Genomic DNA, 22,596 nt, shown 5'->3' with positions numbered 1-22,596 from the left:
TTAGCGCTGAACTCAGCGAGAGGTTTTGATCTAATTTATTATGAGATTTAAACCCAGATCAGCGAGATTGTGTCAGTGGGAACAATAATCAGCTTCAGTGTAATTCAATCACTCCAGCCTTCCATCCGATCAAAAGACCGCTTGTTCTTTCCTCCTCTTCCTCTCTATTTTCCTTGACTCTGTACTTGTTTAGAACATAGAACGATACAGCTCAGAACAGGCCCTTTGGCCCACGATGTTGTGCCGAGCTTTATCTGAAACCAAGATCAAGCTATCCCACTCCCTATCATCCTGGTGTGCTCCATGTACCTATCCAATAACCGCTTAAATGTTCCTAAAGTGTCTGACTCCACTATCACTGCAGGCAGTCCATTCCATACCCCAACCACTCTCTGCGTAAAGAACCTACCTCTGATATACTTCCTGTATCTCCCACCACGAACCCTATGGTTATGCCCCCTTGTAATAGCTCCATCCACCCGAGGAAATAGTCTTTGAACGTTCACTCTATCTATCCTATTCATCATTTTATAAACCTCTATTAAGTCTCCCCTCAGTCTCCTCCGCTCCAGAGAGAACAGCCCTAGCTCCCTCAACCTTTCCTCACAAGACCTACCCTCCAAACCAGGCAGCATACTGGTAAATCTCCTCTGCACTCTTCCCAGCGCTTCCACATCCTTCTTATAGTGAGGTGACCAGAACTGCACACAATATTCCAAATGTGGTCTCACCAAGGTCCTGTACAGTTGCAGCATAGCCCCACGGCTCTTAAACTCCAATCCCCTGTTAATAAAAGCTAACACACTATAGGCCTTATTCACAGCTCTATCCAATTGAGTGGCAACCTTTAGAGACCTGTGGATATGAACTCCAAGATCTCTCTGTTCCTCCACAGTCTTCAGAACCCTACCTTTGACCCTGTAATCCACATTTAAATTCGGCCTCCCAAAATGAATCACCTCACATTTATCAGAGTTAAACTCCATTTGCCATTTTTCAGCCCAGCTTTGCATCCTATCTATGTCTCTTTGCAGCCTACAACAGCCCTCCACCTCATCCACTACTCCACCAATCTTGGTGTCATCAGCAAATTTACTGATCCACCCTTCAGCCCCCTCCTCTAAGTCATTAATAAAAATCACAAAGAGCAGAGGACCGAGCACTGATCCCTGCGGCCCTCCGCTAGCAACCTGCCTCCAATCCGAAAATTTTCCATCCACCACCACCCTCTGTCTTCGATCAGACAGCCAGTTAACTATCCAATTGGCTAACTTTCCCTCTATCCCACACCTCCTCACTTTCATCATAAGCCGACCATGGGGGACCTTATCAAACGCCTTACTAAATCCATGTATATGACATCAACTGCCCTACCTTCATCAACACACTTAGTTACCTCCTCAAAAAATTCAATCAAATTTGTGAGGCACGACTTGCCCTTCACGAATCCGTGCTGACTATCCCGGATGAATCCGCATCTTTCTAAATGGTCGTAAATCCCATCTCTAAGGACCTTTTCCATCAATTTACCAACCACCGAAGTAAGACTAACCGGTCTATAATTACCAGGGTCATTTCTATTCCCTTTCTTAAACAGAGGAACAACATTCGTCATTCTCCAGTCCTCTGGCACCATCCCCGTGGACAGCGAGGACCCAAAGATCAAAGCCAAAGGCTCTGCAATCTCATCCCTTGCCTCCCACAGAATCCTAGGATACATTTCATCAGGCCCAGGGGACTTATCGACCTTCAGTTTATTCAAAACTGCCAGGACATCCTCCCTCCGAACATCTATTTCCTCCAGCCTATTAGCCTGTAACACCTTCTCTTCCTCAAAAACATGGCCCCTCTCCTTGGTGAACACTGAAGAAAAGTATTCATTCATCACCTCGCCTATCTCTACTGACTCCATACACAAGTTCCCACTACTGTCCTTGACCGGCCCTAACCTCACCCTGGTCATTCTTTTATTCCTCACATAAGAGTAAAAAGCCTTGGGGTTTTCCTTGATCCGACCCACCAAGGACTTCTCGTGTTCCCTCCTAGCTCTCCTAAGCCCCTTTTTCAGCTCATTCCTTGCTAACTTGTAACCCTCAATCGAGCCCTCTGAACCTTGTTTCCTCATCCCTACATAAGCTTCCCTCTTCCTTTTCACAAGACATTTTACCTCTTTCGTGAACCATGGTTCCCTCACTCGGCCATTTCCTCCCTGCCTGACAGGGACATACCTATCAAGGACATCCAGTATTTGTTCCTTGAAAAAGTTCCACTTTTCATTAGTTCCTTTCTCTGACAGTTTCTGTTCCCAACGTATGCCCCCTAATTCTTGCCTAATCGCATCATAATTCCCTCTCCCCCAATTGTAAACCTTGCCCTGCCGTACGGCCCTATCCCTCTCCATTGCAATAACAAAAGACACCGAATTGTGGTCACTATCTCCAAAGTGCTCTCCCACAACCAAATCTAACACTTGGCCCGGTTCATTTCCCAGTACCAAATCCAATGTGGCCTCACCTCTTGTCGGCCTATCCACATATTGTGTCAGGAAACCCTCCTGCACACACTGCACAAAAACTGCCCCATCCGAACTATTTGACCTACCAAGGTTCCAATCAATATTTGGAAAGTTAAAGTCCCCCATGACAACTACCCTGTGACCCCCACACATATCCATAATCTGCTTAGCAATTTCTTCCTCCACATCTCTATTACTATTTGGGGGCCTATAGTAAACTCCTAACAACGTGACCGCTCCTTTCCTATTTCTAACCTCAGCCCATATTACCTCAGTGTTCAGATCCCCCTCGAAGTGCCTTTCCGCAGCCGTTAAACTATCCTTGATTAACAATGCCAATCCTCCACCTCTTTTACCAGCTTCCCTACATTTAGTGAAACATCGATACCCCGGAACGTCCAACAACCATTCCTGTCCTTGTTCTACCCACGTCTCCGTAATGGCCACAACATCGTAGTCCCAAGTACCAATCCACGCCCCCAAGTTCATCTACCTTGTTCCGGATGCTCCTTGCATTGAATTAGACACACTTGAACCCACCTTCCTGTCTACCGCTAGCCACCCTTGACCCTGATACCTTCCCCAATACCTCACCACCCTCACTGACTTCTGGACTAAGCCATTAAATCACTACTTTTTTCCAGTTAGGGTCAAAGGTCAGCAACCTGAATCATTCATTCTCTTTCCCTCTCCACAGAAGCTGTTGAAGCCGATGAGTGCTTCCAACATTTTCTGATTTGAGGTGGGATTCGCAGCAAGTACAAAACCTAGTTTTGGATCACAGTGGTTCACTTTTCTCTGACTGAATCTTACCTGTTTGAACAGTTGAAAAGCTGAGGTTTTAAATAATAAGACACCAGAATATGTCACCCTGTTTGATATGAAATGAAACAAAATGACATTTAATCATTTCTTAAAATGCTGCGAATGCAATATATATTCCATTGTCAATGCCAGCAGTTGTTGTCCATCCCTATTTCCCTCTGAACTGAGTATTTTGCTGGGCCATTTCTGAGGGCAGTTAAGAGTCTATCACATTGCCTTTCCTCTGGAGTCCCATGGAGGCCAGAAAGGAGAAGGATGACAGATTTCCTTCTGCAAGATGTGTTTTCATGACAATCAGAAAACAAAGCTTCATTACTGAGACGAGCTTCCACTTCCGTTTCAGTTCTAGGCTGCGGTGGGTTCGTGACCTGTGAGCGTGGGCCACAGGATTCATACTCCACTCATTTTACCACTATGTCACCATCTTCCCGGAAGACTGTAAGTTTAAATCCTTCACATGGAATCAAACCACTTAATTTCACTTTGAAAACAAACATTTAAAGCAGTGTACTGTGGAAATCAGTGTCGTACACTCAGGATACCGGGGAATTGACGAGATATCTATTGCTTTCATTCAAAGACAGAAAAATGTGGTGAATCCTCAGCGTGAGTGATGAAGGAGCTGTGCTCCGAAAGCTCGTGATTACAAACAAACCTGTTGCACTTTAACCTGGTGTTGTGCGAATTCTTGCCGGTACTGAAGGGCATTTCATTTACAATTCGCAAAAAGATTATTTTTATAAAATTAACAGCTTTCAGCAAATCGCACCGCAATCACATTGCAGACGGTGCAGTGAGTTACTCTCCAGGCCTCATTACATCAGCTTCAGAGGACGATTGCTCAAGAACACAAAAAGCTCAGCGATAAAGAGGTCGGTGGCTTCACTCATCAAGGGTTACCCTAGAGCACGTGACCTTTCTCCCAAATCACACACGCCCACAATTGCTCAATAATGCTCAGATCACCTCAATTTCCGTGTTGGTTTCGTTGATAGAATTTGTTGCTTTCACTGCAATGGTCTGGGTTCGATCCCCGGTCAGGGAATGATGATTCATGGCTCTCGTGCAACACATGAATTAAGGAGAGTGGGTATTACTTCCTGGTCGAAAACAGGAGCGATACTTATGGCAGGTTGAACAGGAAGAAGGAAAAATCTACCCCATTTCACAATCCTGTCAATTACCCACAACAATTCATATTTACATTCGGAAGTCTTACAACACCAGGTCTATTTGGAGTCAGGAGCTTTCGGGGCGCTGATAAAATGAAGCAAATTGATTTTATTATCGGAGCAAATGAACCTGTTGGACTTTAACATGATGCTGTGAGACTTCTTATTGTGCCCACCCCAGTCCAACGCCGGTATCCCGACATCATATTTACATTGCAGTTGCTGGTACCTACTGTCAGAATGAGTGACTTACCTTCTACTGCATTAAATTTCATTGTAGCTCACCACATTCAAAGAGTAATGTTTGTTATAAACCTTATTGTGGTAAATCTGTTGAAAACCTTCAGCTTATCACTGCTCTGCTTTCATCACACTGGAAGCTAATGTGAAAAAATGAATAATTTCAAAGCTGAACAACGTGCACAAGACAGGAAGGAGAATGCGACTGTGAATAATTGGCACTGTGCATATTCCTGTATCCAGTCTATGGGAGAACCAGGAGAATGAAATCCTGGTGGTCCAGTGCTTAGGATTTGGCGCTTTCAGGGTCATATATCGGCTTCGATATGCCAGGATTTAAAGTTTTTAACAATCCATTTCACAAACGTGAGTCGATTCCTGGTCGAAAACAGCTCTGTCAGAAGCAGTGGAGTTAGATCTATATTTGTGTCCGAATTGGAAATGGCACATGGGCAACAGTTCAAGAACAAACACAGATTGTGAAGGACAGTGATAGGCTGCAAAGCGCTGCCAATAGAGATGGGGATACAAGTTCAAATCTGCATGACAATGGAGTTGATTTTATCGGTTAGATTGACACAAACATCTCCCAGACCTGGATCCAAATCTCAGCCAAATCACAAGAAAACATCTCGCTCACTTAAACGCTGAGCTCTCCGACTTCACTCAGAAACCAGTAACTCTGAGACAAAGCGTGATGCAGTCTGACCACTGGAACCCCCTCCACCACTTAATAAGACTATGCTGAATCCCGAGCATCAGTTCACAGCTGAGGGGGTGTAGCTCAGTGGTAGAGCGTTTGACTGCAGATCAAACGGCCCTCGGTTCAAATCCGAGTGCCCCCTTCCTTATCTTTGTCTTAGTTTCAATTGTGACTGTCTTTCTTTGGCTGCAAAGCGCATTGTGACGTCCACCAACCGGGAAAGGCGTCACATAAATACAATTAGGTCTTTCATAAATTACCTTCAGTCCCAATTTTTGGTTACTGACAATCGTCAATAGAAACAGTTTGTCCCTTTCTGCTCTATCAAACGGCCCTTTCCCATGTTGGGAGAAGCGGGAAACCCCTAAATCGCTGCAACACTGTGGGGGGTAAAGTAGTCAAAGGGGTTTGCATAGTATTGTAAACGATGTGGTCATGTTGTAGTTCTCGACTATGTTTTTAAAAAAGAGAATTGGGGTTGGATATATAACAGCACTCGTTGACACCCTAATATAGTGTGTCTTCGTCTTAATTGCGGAATTCGTTATTGCGTTCGACTTTAAGCAAATGTTTGGTGGCTCAGTACCATCCAGAGGCGGTGGTTGTACTTTTATTTTCCCCATAAGCATTCATTGTCGCGCAGTTCCGGCTTGTGAACCGAGGCAACAATAAAAATATTTCTCAAGTGTTGCCGCTCGACTGTTGTCAGGTGTTGTCAACATTATTTATTTAATGAATATTCATATCATCCATATCACATGGTATAATATATATTCATTTCAAATATGCAATTAAAGTTAAGAATTAGAGTCTTGGCTGGATGTGTTTGTGTGTCAGTTCTCCGATGAGTCCTCATCTGAGACTGGGAAACAATGTCTCAGTATTCTGTGGGTTCAATAAAATTGTCTCTCAGTCTTCTAAACTCCAGGGAATTTCAGCCCAATTTACACAGCCTCTCATCCCAGGAGAACTCTCTCATCACAGGAACCTACCCAGTGGACCGTCTCCATTGGAAGGATAGCCTTTTTCTAAAATAAAAAGCATTGTGGATATCAGAACTGCACCCAATATTTCACACTTGCTCCCAACAAAACCCTGTATAAATGTAAATTGGTGTTTTTATTCTTGTACAGCAATCTGTTGGCAATAAAAACCAAAATGCTATTCCCTTCCTATTGTTTGCTGCACCACCATGCTATCTTCCTGCGTTCCCTGTACAAACACACCCAAATCTCTCAAGACAAACGCTTATATTAGGAAAGACGATGGCCTGGTGATATTATCGCGAGATTATTTATCCAGAAACTCATCCAATTTTATGGGGCCCCGCTTTTGAATCCTGCCACGGCACGTTGTAGAATTGTTTTTCAATAAAAACTATCTGGAATTAAGAGTCTACTAATGACCATGAAACCATTGTCGATTGTCGGAAAAACAAACATTGAGTTCGGTAATGTGCTTTAGGGAAGGAAATCTGCCGTCCCTTATCCGTCTTGGCCGACGTTGATTCCAGAGCTGCAGCAAAGTGTTTGATCCTAACTGTCCCAGGGCAACCAGGATGGGCAATAAATGCTGGCCGGCAGCGACACCCATTTCTAATCAATTAAAAAAGAGCTAGGTCACCTTTACAAACATTGTCTGCTCTTTCTCCGTTTATGAACAAGATAAGATCTTTCTGGGCAACATGGTGGCACTGATGCCTCACAGCGCCAGGGGCCCGGTTTCAATTCCCGGCATTGGTTACTGTCTGTGCAGAGTCTGCATGTTTTCCCCGTGTTGCGTGGGTTTCCTGCGGGTGCTCCTTCTTATTCCCACAGAGTGAAAGATGTGCTGGTTAGGTACATTGGCCATGCTAAATTAGCTGTCAATTTACCCGAGAAGGTGCCGGTTCTGCCGATGACGTACTTGTCACAGAAACCTCATTGCGGTGTTAATGTAAGCTTAATTGTGGCACTAATAAATAAACTTTAAACTGTCCAACTGATGCAACCACTGAGCTATGGAGCCAATTCCTGCGCCCAGCGTGGAGTTGGTGTATCATCATCAGTGGAGCGAAGAAGAGATTGAATTTTCAGGTGGGTGATATTTGATGGAAGTGGAAATATCCGAGGTGGAGAACAAGGAGTCAATCGATGAGACTTGAAAGAGGAAGAATTTGACATGTGTGTCAGTTGTTTTTGTGATAAATGTCTGCCGTGTCATTCTTCTTCAGAGTTTGTTATTGTTACATCTCTGATTTTTCCGGCTCTAATACAATTCATACAGCTGAAGATTGATCTTGTTTCTCCCTTAACAGACACTGTGAGGCGTGCTTTCGTTTAATGAAGAGTTAAATAAGAAGTTATTCGCTACTTGCCTGGTACTCCAACGTGGAACATGGCAATGAAACCTGACCACGGGACGCCAGGAAAGCTTATATTAGAGATTTGAAATTCTTTGATAACCATCTCTGTCTCCACCGCTTCATTTCAAGTCACTTTCGCTACTGACATTGTCACACAGTCATTCTAACATCTTATGACCAACTGAAGCAAATTATGCCTTCTTCCTTTATGTTCAGATACTTTCATCTCCAGAAATTCAGTCCGTGCTGAGCAAAGTGCTCTGTTTAGTTAACAGTTTATCATCACTTCCGGGCCATAGCTATAGAAACATTAACTCTGAACCACTAGACCACCCAGGCTCCACCATCACTTCCTCGATGTTGTCTTTTCCACCATTCATGGTGTCATGTAATCCATCCTGCTTTGTGCCCTATCACAAAAATCCTTTTTTTTTCCCTTTCGCTGAGTGATTCCTCACTTTACAATCAGAAAATACTGGGAATACTCAGTCGGTCAGTTCATGTTTAGTGACAAACGCGCAAATAATTCCAGTAGTCGAATCCCTCTGAAATTAAAAGCTTTTGTTTTTTTTTTGTGAAGGCAAAATACTGCGGATGCTGGAACCTAAAACAAAAATAGAAAAATGCTGGAAAATCTTAGCAGGTCTGACAGCAGCTGTCGAGAGAGAATAGAGCCATCGTTTCGAGTCCGGAGCTCTGACGAAGGGTCATCCAGACTTGAAAATTTGGCTCTTTCCTCTCTCCACAGATGCTGTCATGTCTCATTAGACCTTCCAACCTTTTCTGTTTATGATGAAAGTATTTCTGCCGCGATCAAACCAGGGATCTTTCGTGTGTAAGGCGAATGTGACAACCACTACACCACAGAAACATTGCGATGCAATGATTCAAGGAAACTGGTTCCACAAACCCATCAATTGCAAACAATAATTTACATTTGCGTTCCGTTGGAATTTGTGTGATAACAAAGGTATTTCATAAAGTTAAGGAACTGGATGAGATTCGATCACACGCTTCAACTACTATCACTGCCCAGTCAGTTCTCTCACAGCACCAGGTTAAAGTCCAACAGGTTTATTTGGTAGCACGAACTTTCGGAGCACTGTCCGAATCAGGTGACTCACGTGATGAAGGGGCGTGCTCCGAAAGCTTGTGCTACCAAATAAACCTGTTGGACTTTAACCTGGTGCTGTGAGATTATTTACTGTGCCTACCCCAGTCCAGCGCCGGAAACTCCACATCATTACTGCCCTGAGCTCATCAATGGTACCAGCAGAACCTATTGATGCCGTATCTGGTATTGCCAATGAACAGCATCAATGGAGTAGAATTGGGTCACATGAACCATTGAGCCTCCTCCATGACTGAATCAAGGCAGATCCACAGCCTCAATCCCAATTTCCCAGCTTATACCAACAGCCCTTCATTCACTTAGATTCCAACAACTCTCCACCTCAAAGTCTTCATCAACTGAAGATTCACAGACCTCTGTGCCGCTACAGAATTGATGCAAGATGGCGTCCGAGCGAGGTGAACTCTTGGAAGCTGTGCCCAGCATACCTTCTAACTCTATCTTTTACTCTCGTTCTATGCTTCTAAAACTTCATTCTAACTCTTTTAAACTCTCTCACAATGCTTCAATTCAATTTCTAGCATCCCGGCTATGACTGTAACACTACACTCTGCACTCTCTCGTTTCCTTCTCTATGAACGGTATGCTTTGTCTGTACAGCGCGCAAGAAACAATGCTTTTTATTGTATGCTAATACATGTGACAATAATAAGTCAAATAATTCCAAAGATTCACAAGCCTTGGAGTGAAGAAATATCTCCATATCTCAGTCATGAATGGCTGAAACATTAACCAGAAAATGTAAGCCCAGAGTACCTTGCTGAGGCACTTTTGCCACTGTCGAACCGGAACATCACTCATTTGCCATGGCTAATCCATCAGCCTGCATCAGCTGCATCGTGAGTGTGACAGTGGAAGCAGAAAAGCAACAGTATGCCAGCGGCGACTTTGCTGAGGGTATTCTTTTCCAATAAATGGTAAAGAACAAATTTACATTTTGTCTGCTCCAATCCAGTTCATATGCAACAGCGATCAAGAATCGGGGAAAATTCAAAAAAATATTAATTTCGATAATGTTTCGACCTTATTTTGAATCGGGGAACTCATCGTATATGAAATGAACATGTTAACTCCGACAATCCAGAAACTCTGCTCATGACCAATGTGACCGGCCGAGAATATCAAACCGTGCAGTCTGATTGCAATTTAAATCCTTGTTTTATTGAAATATAATTCGGTTGCAAACCTTTGCCATGTGCCAGAGTCATTGATCTAACATAAGATTCAGAAAATAACATTTGTCCCGAATTTTATCTCTTTCTCCATGAATGCAGTTGCAGAATATTATTCAAGCATTGGGGGAGTGTAAATGCCACATGGCTGTGAGATAATGTGATTCCTTGATATTTAATAACACTTAGAGATGGGGCAGCTGCTTTGAAAAGTTTTTATCAACTTTTTTTGAACACAAGGATCAGTATACTTCAGGAACACAGGTGACACATGGAAGTGTTTAAAATTTGATGCGTGTGCACAGATTCTACCAAACCTGCTGAGAATTTCCACCATCTCATGCTTGTATTATAAATACAGGTTTTATCAGAACATAAAACGGCAAGACGGCAATGATAAATGAAATAGTCCCACAAGCTGTTCACGTGTAACTTTCAATTTCCAAAACCCACCAGCCTCATCATTACTGATCCTGTGAAAACGTACCTTGTAAAACACGGCAGGCATTCGTCTCTCAAAGAACTGAAACGCCTCAAATGTGAACTCTCTGCTCTCAATCTCAGGACTTTTCAATTATAAAAGCAGCATTCTGGTGAAAGTTTAACTCAGTCCTCATTCCACTGATCTTTGCCGACTTGCTGTGTATTTCCCTCATTGAACACATTTCAGGTTGGGACAGACAGATTCCTGATCTATCTGAGAAAGAAGAGGAATGGGCAGGAAAATGGAAACCCAAGATCAAACATAGGTTAAAGTTTCGAGTTCAGTTATTGAGTTTAATAATTTTGAAATATATAAATTATTACAAATAATATGTCAGAGATAAATGTTCAATAAACTAACGTCGGCTAACAGTAGAGGCAGAAACACACGATAAGTTTTTTTTTTAAATGTTGCCCAAGGACTCAGTGACACTCAAAAACCGAGAGACAATGAAAGCAGATGGAGAGGGAAAAAAACTGAAAACGCCGTCTCTGGATGGTCTCGAACCATCAACCTTTCGGTTAACAGTCGAACGCACTAACCAATTGCGCCACAGAGACTGACACAGCTGGAACCTACAAGGCATCCTAAATCAGGGTGACAGCGTGTTGGCTGCAAGTAAGACGCCAATTCAATTTTCACCAAACCTGACACAGAAGGACCAAATGATGGCATCGTTTACAAATCTAAACATGTATATTTCATTATTTTACCCCACAGTGTTGTTGTGGTGTAATGGTTAATCCCTTCTCCTAACATGGAAAAGGGCCGTTTGAAAGAGCAGGGAAGGACAGACTGTTCCCACTGACTGGGCTCAGTAACAGAGGACTTGGAATGAAGATCATGAAATAATTGCATTTATATAGAACCTATCCCGACCTGCGGACGTCACAAAGCACTTTCCAGTCAATGAAGGGCAGTTTTAATTGAAAACAAATCAATTAAGCGCGGAAGCAGGCATTCAATTTGAATGCAGAAACATCGTGACCTGCAGTCAAATGCTCTACCCCTAAGCTATACTCCCTTAATGCCAAGCTTCCGTTTTGTCGCTCGTTAGTCCTCTGTCTCGCGTGGTCTATACTTATGTTTGCTCCTCTGTGTGCGTCACTGTGCTTACGTACACCAAGGGTGTGAACGCGTTTTTCTTTTACCATCACAAACTCTATTCACTTACTTTCTAATTGTTCATGGTGCATTTACAGAAGATGGCAAAAGGCTGAAAGTTGCGAGATCAAATTGACCTTTTCTGTTATTTGTGAGTGAAAGGTGCTTATTGACTGAGTTCCCGTATGTTCCATTGTGCAAGATGATGAAAAGTTTTCTTTGATCAACATTTAAACAGACAGCCGATTCACTCGGTGTGATGGTGGTCCCAGTTCTATATCTGCGATCACAGCTTCAGTTCATGTCACTTACTGTAAACCCAATATTTCTAATAGGTTGGACGTCCCAATATTTCTAGTACGTTGGATGTTTAATCTAATTTACTTCATTTTATATTTCATTATTTTCATCTCAGATCTATTTCCACCAGAGGCAAGTCTCTCTTTCAAAATGTTCTGTTCAGGTTGAACATAAGTTCGTCCTTCATCTAGTGGCAACAACGATTACTTTTCGCTGCCGTATAAAAGCGGCAATGAGGTGAAATAGTCACACAAGCTGCTCATGTGTTCCTCTCAATCACCAAAATCCACCAACCTCATCACTGCAGCTCCTGTGTAATCACTGTACAGTACACCCACCGGCTCCCTATTATCCACAGGACACGTGACTGCTTCAAAGATCTTGTGAATGGTCTCATGCTGCGGTGCAGACATTCTGTGATACTCTGCTTTCCTCACTCTCAGGCCATGGACAACACAGTACTTGTTCATTTATCACTCCTGAATTGTACCTTATCAGAGCCCTTTCCTGTTGTTATGCTTTCTACCTCCTGGATTTCACTTGTTTAAAACTTCCTACATTTCCAACCTTTACCAGTTGAAAAGAAAAGTTATGCAGGTGTAAGAGGAGATTCCTTTCCCTGTGTGCACATGCTGCCTGGCTTCCTGAGTTTTTCCAGCGCTTCCCACTTGCACTGCAGTTGTCAGATCAGATTGATATGGAAATATATTATCTGTATTGGAGCCGATCTTGCAGCAGTGGCTCGTTGGTCTCGGGGCATGATTCTCGCTTTGTGTGTTGTGCTTTGCAAGTTTGCGAGAGGCCCTGGGTTCAAATCCCAGACAAGCCCTGTTGTTCTTTGCAATGGCGAAGTCTTGCTCATTTCTTTGCCGTGGACAGGTAAGGATGAGTTTACACACGGTTTGGTTTGGGAAACTTCCTCTCAAATAATTCGAGATGTTTTCAAAAGTTGACTCTGCTGTTGAACATCCTCTTTGTCCCGAGTCAACGATTCAACGACCCAATGCTTCTGGACTCCGGCAGCTGGCTTTGTCTACGTTGTTATTCATTCATTGGATGTGGCTGACTCCCCCACTCACTGTCTATATCTGTCTCTGTGTATCGACATCAGTCTCTTTCACTGTCTGAGTCTCTCTTTGTGCCTCTGTCAACTTTCCATACTTTGCTCTTATTTCCCTCTATTCTCGCGCTGTTTGTGTAACCAAGATTCACTGGATTGATTGTTGTGATGAGGCAGTTGCCCTTGGAGGAGAGATTCATTGCTGTTGCCTTGTTCTCCCTGGGGTTTGGAATAATGAAATGTAATCCCATTGAAAAGTCTGGAACGGCGATACTGTTTGACAGTGTACATGCTGAGAGCTTGTTTCCACCGACCCTCCCCACCCCCCCCCCCCCCGCCCCCCGCAACACCCCGTCCAACCCCCACCCCCACTCCTCCCCCGCCTCTTGCTGGAGTCTGGAGTGCTTTTAACTGGGCTCATATTATCCGGATGGTGTGTCAACCATTTAGGACTGAGTTGAGGAGACAATTCCGCACTCAGAGGCCATTGTCATACTGAACAGAACGGATTACTGCAAAGAAGTGTACGGACAACTGAACAACGAGGAACACTACAGACAGTTACCCACAGATCCGACCAAAGAACACACCCGTCAACTCAGCACTCCGATCAAAACCCTTAATCCGGACCTTCAGAGCACGCTCCGTGCTCTCATCCCACGTACTCCCCGCGTTGGAGATCACTACTGCCTCCCAAAGATACACAAGGCAAACACACCCGGCCGTCCCACCGTAGCGGGCAATGGGACCCTGTGCGAGAACCTCTCCGGCTATGTCGAGGACACCCTGAAACCCATTGTACAAAGAACCCCCAGCTTTTGTCGCGACACTACGGACTTCCTCCAGAAACTCAACACACATGGAGCAGTTGAACCAGGAGCACTCCTCGTCACAATGGATGTCTCGGCGCTCTACCACCAGCATCTCCCACGACGATGGCATTGCTGCAACGGCCTCAGTACTCAACACCGACAACTGCTAGTTTCCAGATGCAATTTTACAACTCATCCGCTTCATCCTGGACCACAATTTCTTCACCTTCAACAACCAGTTCTTCATCCAGACACACGGAACAGCCATGGGGACCAAATTCGTACCTCAAAATGCCAACCTCCTCATGCACAGGTTCGACCAAGACGACTTCACCGCACAGGGCCTTCAATCGATGCTATACACTAGATACATCGATGACATTTTCTTCCTTTGGACTCGTGGTGAACAATCACTGAAACAACTATATGATGACATCAACAAGTTCCATCCCACCATCAGACTCACCATGGACTACTCTCCGGAATTGGTTGCATTCTTGGACACACGCATCTCCATTAAGGACGCTCGCCTCAGCACCTCACGATACCGCCAGCCCACAGATAACCTCACAATGCTCCACTTCTCCAGCTTCCACGCTAAACACGTTAAGGAAGCCATCCCATACGGACAAGTCCTCCATACACACAGGATCTGCTCTGATGAGGAGGATCGCAGCAGACACCTCCAGACGCTGAAAGATGCCCTCATAAGAACAGGATATGGCGCTCGACTCATCGATCGACAGTTCCGACGCGCCACAGCGAAAAACCGCACCGACCTCCTCAGAAGACAAACATGGGACACGGTGGACAGAGTACCCTTCGTCGCCCAGTACTTCCCCAGAGCGGAGAAGCTACGGCATCTCCTCCAGAGCCTTCAACATGTCATTGATGAAGACGAACATCTCGCCAAGGCCATCCCCACACCCCCACTTCTTGCCTTCAAACAACCACACAACCTAAAACAGACTATTGTCCGCAGCAAACTACCCAGCCTTCTGGAGAACAGGGACCATGACACCACACAACCCTGCCAGAGCAACCTCTGCAAGACGTGCCGGATCATCGACACGGATGCCATCATCTCACGTGAGAACACCATCTACCAGCTACACGGTACCTACTCTTGCAACTCGGCCAACGTCGTCTACCTGATACGCTGCAGGAAAGGCTGTCCCGAGGCATGGAACATTGGGGAAACCATGCAGATACTGCGACAATGGATGAATGAACACCGCTCGACAATCACCAGGCAAGACTGTTCTCTTCCTGTGGGGGAGCACTTCAGCAGTCACGGGCATTCAGCCTCTGATCTCCGGGTAAGCGTTCTCCAAGGCGGCCAACACGACACACGACAGCGCAGAGTCGCTGAGCAGAAATGGATAGCCAAGTTCCGCACACATGAGGACGGCCTCAACAGGGATATTGGATTCATGTCACACTTTCGATAACCCCCACAGCTTGCCTCCTGGACTTGCAGAATCTCACTGGCTCTCCTGTCTGGAGACAATACACATTTCATTAACCTGTGCCTAATGCTCCCTCCACTCACATTGTCTGTATCTTTGAGACTAGGTTGGTTGTAAGGATTGGCATTCTAATCAGTATTCTGTAACTTGATTTTCTGTCTCTGTGTGCCTTGTTTGCGAGTAGATATCCACTCTATCTGACGAAGCTGCAGCGCTCTGAAAGTTAATGGCATTTGCTACCAAATAAACGTGTTGGACTTTCACCTGGTGTTGTTAAAACTCTTAATGTGTTTACCGCAGTCCAACGCCGGCATCTCCACATCAGGTCAAAAAAGGCCAGAGGAACAGCCATCGCTCGATAATATCTTAGGTGACCATCTCCAGAGACCAGGGCAGCCAGTCAAAAAAACATGTGCTTCGACAGCAGCTCTCCACCCCTGACAGATTAAAATTCGCTTAAGAAAACTATCTAACAGAAGGATACGGAGTTAGAAAAACCTTACAGACACTACTGAACTACTGAAGAACTCCAAAATCTTCTGAATCCCATCGAGGCTGCTTGTATTATTTCTTTGAGAGTGACTGAAATTCTGTGATTACAGTTTTGGTAATGAATGTTCCTAGTATTATTTGTACAGCATTTCAGTCGAACCGTACCTTAATTAACATGTTTTACTTGTTTACTTCAAGTTCTTGGTTATTTGAATAAAATATTTTGTTAATTATTCACTCAAAGTGAATGACAGGCATTTTTATCATTAATAAGCCTCTGAACGTTAATAAAAAACAGTTAGCAGTTTCACAAATAGTTTTTCCAGATTACGATGTGAGATAAAGGGGATGAGCCTCTGTGTCATAACAGTCTGGTAATTTACTGAATAACAGCAAGACTGGCAAAGTTTGGACAATGTTTCACTGTTGCAGAAGGGCACAAAGTAAATATATGTCGGAAATATAAGCAGAAACAGGAATAGCGGGAGTCCATTTGGCTCGGGGTGCTCTCAAACCTCCACACTTTCAATTGGCAGGTAAGTTTCCAGATCAAGCTTACTGCCGAAATAATACAGGAGTTTAAATTCAGGGCTTTCACTGCCTGGAGTCAATTCAATTCCCTGTCTCGATATTGTGCTAATTGTTGTAACTCACACTCAGTTACTAGTTTAAAACGAGCCATATTAGACTCAGGACCTTGACTCTCTGTCCGCTTCACATTTGCTGCAAGACCTGCTGAGAACTTCCAGCACTTTCCGTTTTTATTTTAACATGAATTACTAGCTTGATCATACACATGATCACAATAAATAGGAGCAGGAGTAGACCACCCGGTCCATCGAGCGTGTTCCCGAAATTCAGCACCGTGATGGCTGATCTTGGGGTACAACTCAGTTTTTCACCAGCTCCCCATATCCCTGAATTCCCCGAGAGGCCAGAAACCTGTCTATCCCAACGTTAAATGTATTCGATGATGGAGCTTCCATAACTGTCTGGCATTGAGAATTTCAAAGATTCACAACCATTTCAGTGAAGTAATTTCTCCTTATCTTAGGCCGAAATGATCAGCCCATTTTCCTGAGACTGTACTGCCGTGGGTTAGATTTCCCGACAAGCAGAAGAAATCTCAGTCTCCACCCTGTCAAACCCAATCAGACGTGTGTAGGTTTAATGAAATCGCCTCTCATTCTTCCAAACTCCAGAGACTTTCAGCCCAATTTACTCAGCCTCTCATCATACGACAACTCCATCATCCCAGGGATCATCTGCTGAACCTTATCTGCACCGTTTCCAATGTAAACATATCCTTTATTAAATGTGAATATCATATCTGCACAGAATATTCAACATGTGGTCTCAACAAAACCATGTGCAACTTCAGCAACACCTCATTATACTTGGACTCCAGTCTGCCGTCAATAAACACCAAAATGCAATTTTCCTTCCAATCATTGCCTGCACATGCCAGATTTATGCATTCCTTGTACAAACGCATCTATTCTCTGCTCAATATCGACACTTACCTTGTTCAGCTCTTCAAATATGTCTTGCTCTTTCTATTTTTTTTTTACGAAGAAGGAAATATCTATTCGCTTTCCAAAGCGACAGCCGATCTGCGCCTCCACTCATCAAAGCTCTCTATTTTTACGGAGTTTCTTCCCCTTTCCGACAGCTTCTCGAAGCTAAACTTCGCCCACAGGCTCCAGCGAGAATTTAACTCGCGACCCCTGGTGTATAAGACCAGTGCTCTTACCACTGAGCTATGGAACCAAATGCTGCAACAAGCTTCCAGAAAGTGCAGCATTGTCCCTGGATCGAGGACCAGGATCGGGTTTGAGGACGGAGATTTTTGATGAATGTGGAAATGTCTGAGGTGGAGAGCCAGAAGTTAAAAGATAGAAGTTGAAAGTGACATGATTTGACATGTGTATTGTGTATGTACTTGACATGTATGTTGTGTGTGTCATGTGGTTCTTCTTCAGAGTTTATCGTCAATGTTACATCTCTGATTTTTCCATCTCTGATACAAGTTCATCCAGCTGGAAGATTTAGCTTGTTGTTCCCTTCACGGACGCTGCTTTTATTAAATGAAGAAATGAACAAAAATGTACTCACTCCGTGACTGGGAATCCAAAACGCGTCACGGCGCCGACGCTGATCACTGGACCCTCAGTGACGGTGATGTGACAATTTTGCAGGAGTTCATCATCTCTGCACCCATTGCTTCATTTCCAATAACTTTCAATTTAAAAAAAGTCACAATGAGGAATGACGGGAAGCGCTCATGACAGGACTTGAACCTCAGTTTGAAAATCCCAATACATCCCCTGGGCCGAGACTGCAGTCTCAATGTTTGCAATCCTGCTGTTTATTTCGACAGACAACCATTCAACCGGTGTTGCCGTTTATATTCTCTATCGGAGCAACTCCACTCTTCCCAGCTTTGACAAAGGGTCATCTGGACTCGAAATGCCAGCTTTCTTCACTCCTTACAGATGCTGGTGAGGTTTTCCAGCATTTTATCTTTTTGTTTCCGATTCCAGAATCCACGATAATTTGCTCCACTCCTTCCGCACTCGTTCCTTTACCTCAACAACTGTTTACATTGCTCTGTCGCTCCTCTTTCTTCATGGCAAATACGACACAACACAAACTCTTGCATTCAATCTGAAATGCTGGACTTCAGCTGCAGGGACCAAAACGCAAGCCCATTCTGGCAGTGGCTGCAGTCGAAACAACAACTCCATCGTAACTGGACTTTCAGCTACTGGCTTAGATTACTCGGCTACGTTACCACGTCAGCAACTGTATCCTTTACTGGTATTGTCATTGAAATTATCAACAAAGGAGCTGCGACAGTCCATCAGTTGGCTTGAGCCTGCTCCTTCACTGAATCAATTTATCCTGAACTGTGTAACAAGCAGGAATCACATCCAGTCAGAAACAGAATGAGTTGCAGTGAAGAACCAGCACCATTTAAACTGCCCTTAACCTTGTCTGGTTCCCAATATCCTGCCAGAAATGCCAAAAAAACCCTCTTTTTGAATTTGCTCAGTCTTCACTTCAGGACACGAGGCGAGATTGTGTTTTATATGTTCCACCAGACAATAACTGACACTTGTTTTTACGGTTTGGATGAGAGAAACAAATCTCCATTACCTGACCACCAATCCAAACAGCAGTGAAAGTGTCAGACTCTAACCACCAGACCAGCTGATTTTCGCCTGTTTTACAACTTGCTTTACACACACTGCATGTGTTGCTTTACTTTTCGCGCCAGGCCAGACTACATTCACCACAAGCAAGTCTCTGTTGCAACATGGCACTTTCTGTTTCCAGCCCAGTGACACGTTCAATCAGTGACAACATACAACAGACATTCCACTTACAGTTATTAATTTCACTTCGAAACTGGAGAGAACTTTTTCCAAATATTTTCGTTGCAGAGTGAGGGAAAAGTTGAATAATTCAGTGTGAACGCCAAAACCTGAACAATTTACCATCCAAATGTTACCTTACATCACTACCTCTATTGTCAGCGCTTTCCAGCCTATCACCATCTTTCTTGCTACTGTGTTTGTTCTTGACCTGTTGCACATGTGACATTTCCAGCTGTGATGTCGACTTGCAAAACTCACTCGGCTGATATTAGTAGATCTGCTTTCGATCAGATGGTAAATCAGGTTATTTTTTAATAGTTTGCCGCGAGCTATAAATAATCGTTTCCTGAGCGGGAAGTGAAAACAAACAACACTGGGGAGTACTGAATACAACCCACTGGACTCCCAGGGTCACGGGTGAACTGTGTTTTTCAATATGACTTACCATATATCCCTGAATGTGTCCAGTTTGGATGGAACATCAGTGACTGCTTCAGCTAATGACAACACCAATTGTGCTTGCTGGGACATAAAATCGACAGTGAGGTGAAATACTCCCACAAGATGCTGAAGTGATCGTGGTATATAAAATTCTAAATAGGATTGAAGAAAGTAAAATCTTTTTTCTTATGCGCAATCGGGAACACCATGTCAAATGTATAGGTTGAGAGGTGGTAGATTTAAAACTGAGATGAGGAGGAACTGCTTCTCACTGAGGGTCGTGAATTTGTGGAATGCATTGCCCCATAGCACGGTTGAGTCAGAATCATTAAATGATTTCAAGAAAGAGACAGACATATTCCTGATAATTAAAGGGATGAGGGGATATTGGAACAGGTAGGGAGGTGGATTTGAGAACAGGGAGAGATCAATCATGAACTGATTGCATGACGGTTCAGGCTCGAAGCGCTGAATTTGCCCACTTCTGCTCCTAATTCTATGTTCCTACGTGTAACTTTCAATTTTCAAAACACACCAACTCATCACGTTGGCTCCAATGTAATCTATGTACATTACATCCACAGGTTCCCCTTCATCCACACCACAACTGAGTCCATTAAGGGACTTAGGAATGGCCCCATTCTGTGATGTAATTTCTTTAAAATTCTTTGTTTCCCTCATTTAATCTCTCCTGATTTACACCCTCTTGTTATGCGGCTGGCTAACACTTGTTTAAAACTTCCTACATTTCTTAAAATTCCCAGTTATTCCCAATGAAAGGTTATGGAGCTAAAATATAAGATTTGTTTTCCTGTGCACACAAGCTGTCTGGCTTTCTGAGTTTTTCCAGCATTTTCACCTTTCACTGCAGAAGTCTGAGCAGCTTTGGATGTCAATGGAAATATTTTCATTGAACAGCACCCTCAGCAGCGGCTCGTTGGACGAGAGGTATGACTCAGACCTGGCGAGTAAACATCTACAAACGTATCAGCGATCTCGGGTTCACATGCCGGGCTCGATCCCTCAATCAGCTGTTGTTTCGTATTGGACAAGTCATAGGATTTATCTATGTATTTTCAGTGCAAACGGTGCGATTTGGTTTGAGAACCTGAGCACACAGTGCAGGCAATCTATCAACACAACACTCACACAAGAAAATCAAGACATTAAAAGGTTAATACGCTTATGGCCATTCACTTTATCTCTGTTCACCAGTTTAGAGGACCCCATATTTGTTGGTTGAGACAGCTGGCTGTATGATTATTGTTATTCATTCGTGGGTTGTGGATTTCTACCCCACTCGCTATTTCTGTTTTTAATTGTCTCGATATATCTCCCTCAGACTCTCTGACTATGTTTTTATTACGTTGACATCTTTTGCTCCTTGCTCTGTCCATTATGTCGCTGTCTGTGTGTAACCGAGGTTCACTGGATTGATTTCTGCGTTTCTCCTGCGAGGAGAGAATCAGTGGGATGAGTCTGTTCGCTCTGGAGTTAAGAATAATCAGAGGTGATCTTATTGAAAAGGCTGAAACTGGGAAACAGTTAGACAGTGTAAGTGTTGAGTTCCCTCCACCCCGAGCTAAATTATTAAGAACAAAGAAAAATAAGGAGAATGATGTAAGAGGAGTTTGGAATATTTGGGATAGGTGAAGCTAAGAATTGGAAGATGTGAATAATGTAATTAATGATTGAGAGGAATGGATAGGAAATTTGCGGATTCTGTCGGTGGATTCATTGTAGTTTGAAATCAGAATAAGCTGAAGACACCAGTTGGAAAAACCGTATTTGTCGCCATGCATTTTAGGTTATGGAAATGATTTGAATGCATGTACCCGGCTAGCTCAGTCGGTAGAGCATGAGACTCTTAATCTCAGGGTCGTGGGTTCGAGCCCCACGTTGGGCGACATTGATTTTTAAACTTTGCCTCATTCCTGAGTGAATTCCAGATCTCCGTTCCTCCAGAAGTGTCACCGCTCAAACTGAGTCTTTCTCCTTTCTGCGTTGTTCATCTCACAGTTGTGGGTTTCTGACTGAAAACTGCCTCCAGTTCACTGGAAGGCGGGGAATTCAGCGCTGAACTCAGCGAGAGGTTTTGTTCTTATTTATTATGAGATTTAAATCAAGATCTGCGAGATTGTGTCAGTGGGAACAATAATCATCTCCATTGTAATTCAATCACTCCAGTCTTCCATCCGATCAAAAGACCGTTGTTCTTTCCTCCTCTCCCTCTCTATTTTCCTTGACTCTGTACTTGTTTGTAAACCATTCAATCACTACTTTTTTCCAGTTAGGGTCAAAGGTCAGCAACCTGAATCATTCACTCTCTTTCCCTCTCCACAGAAGCTGTTGAAGCTGATGAGTGCTTCCAACATTTTCTGTTTTGAGGTGGGATTCGCAGCAACTAAAAAACCTAGTTTTGGATCACAGTGGTTCACTTTTCTCTGACTGAATCTTACCTGTTTGAACTGTTGAAAGGTTGAGGTTTTAAATATTAAGACACCAGACGATGTCACCCTGTTTGACATGAAATGAAACAAAATGAGAATTAATCATTTCTTGAAATGCTGCTAATGCAATACATATATTGTTGTCAATGCCAGCATTTGTTGTCCATCCCTATTTCCCTCTGAACTGAGTATTTTGCTGGGCCATTTCAGAGGGCAGTTAAGAGTGAATCACATTGCCTTTCCTCTGGAGTCCCATGGAGGGCAGAAAGGAGAAGGATGAAGGAGAAGGCTCATTGATCCACTGGAGCAAGCTGAGAGGGAGTGATTGGAGGCAGCAGTGCTGGTGTGAGATTAATTGAATTGTTTATTTATTTAATTAGTCAGCTAAGTGTGTTGTTTTCTTTTTGGCCTTTACTTTTGCAGTAGAATTTTAAGTTTAAAGTGAAAACTGGAAGTGGGCTGCTAAGGAGTCTGGGAAGGGTTTTTATTTTAACTTTAAAA

General features: G+C 43.7%; 4 non-coding genes across 4 annotated transcripts; 2 read left to right on the top strand and 2 right to left on the bottom strand.

Annotated features, from left to right (window-relative positions):
• Positions 1-5,525: 5,525 nt before the first annotated feature.
• Positions 5,526-5,597, top strand: trnac-gca (transfer RNA cysteine (anticodon GCA)). The gene has a single exon. It is a non-coding gene; the product is annotated as a tRNA-Cys (tRNA).
• Positions 5,598-11,073: 5,476 nt separating this feature from the next.
• trnan-guu (transfer RNA asparagine (anticodon GUU)) lies at positions 11,074-11,147 on the bottom strand. The gene has a single exon. It is a non-coding gene; the product is annotated as a tRNA-Asn (tRNA).
• Positions 11,148-17,521: 6,374 nt separating this feature from the next.
• On the bottom strand, positions 17,522-17,594 carry trnai-uau (transfer RNA isoleucine (anticodon UAU)). The gene has a single exon. It is a non-coding gene; the product is annotated as a tRNA-Ile (tRNA).
• A 3,884-nt stretch (positions 17,595-21,478) lies between these two features.
• trnak-cuu (transfer RNA lysine (anticodon CUU)) lies at positions 21,479-21,551 on the top strand. The gene has a single exon. It is a non-coding gene; the product is annotated as a tRNA-Lys (tRNA).
• The last annotated feature ends 1,045 nt before the right edge of the window (positions 21,552-22,596 follow it).

The sequence above is a fragment of the Mustelus asterias genome, chromosome 30, assembly GCF_964213995.1.
Source record: "Mustelus asterias chromosome 30, sMusAst1.hap1.1, whole genome shotgun sequence".
NCBI classification, from domain to species: domain Eukaryota; kingdom Metazoa; phylum Chordata; class Chondrichthyes; order Carcharhiniformes; family Triakidae; genus Mustelus; species Mustelus asterias.
This window is presented reverse-complemented; position numbering and strand designations above follow the sequence as displayed.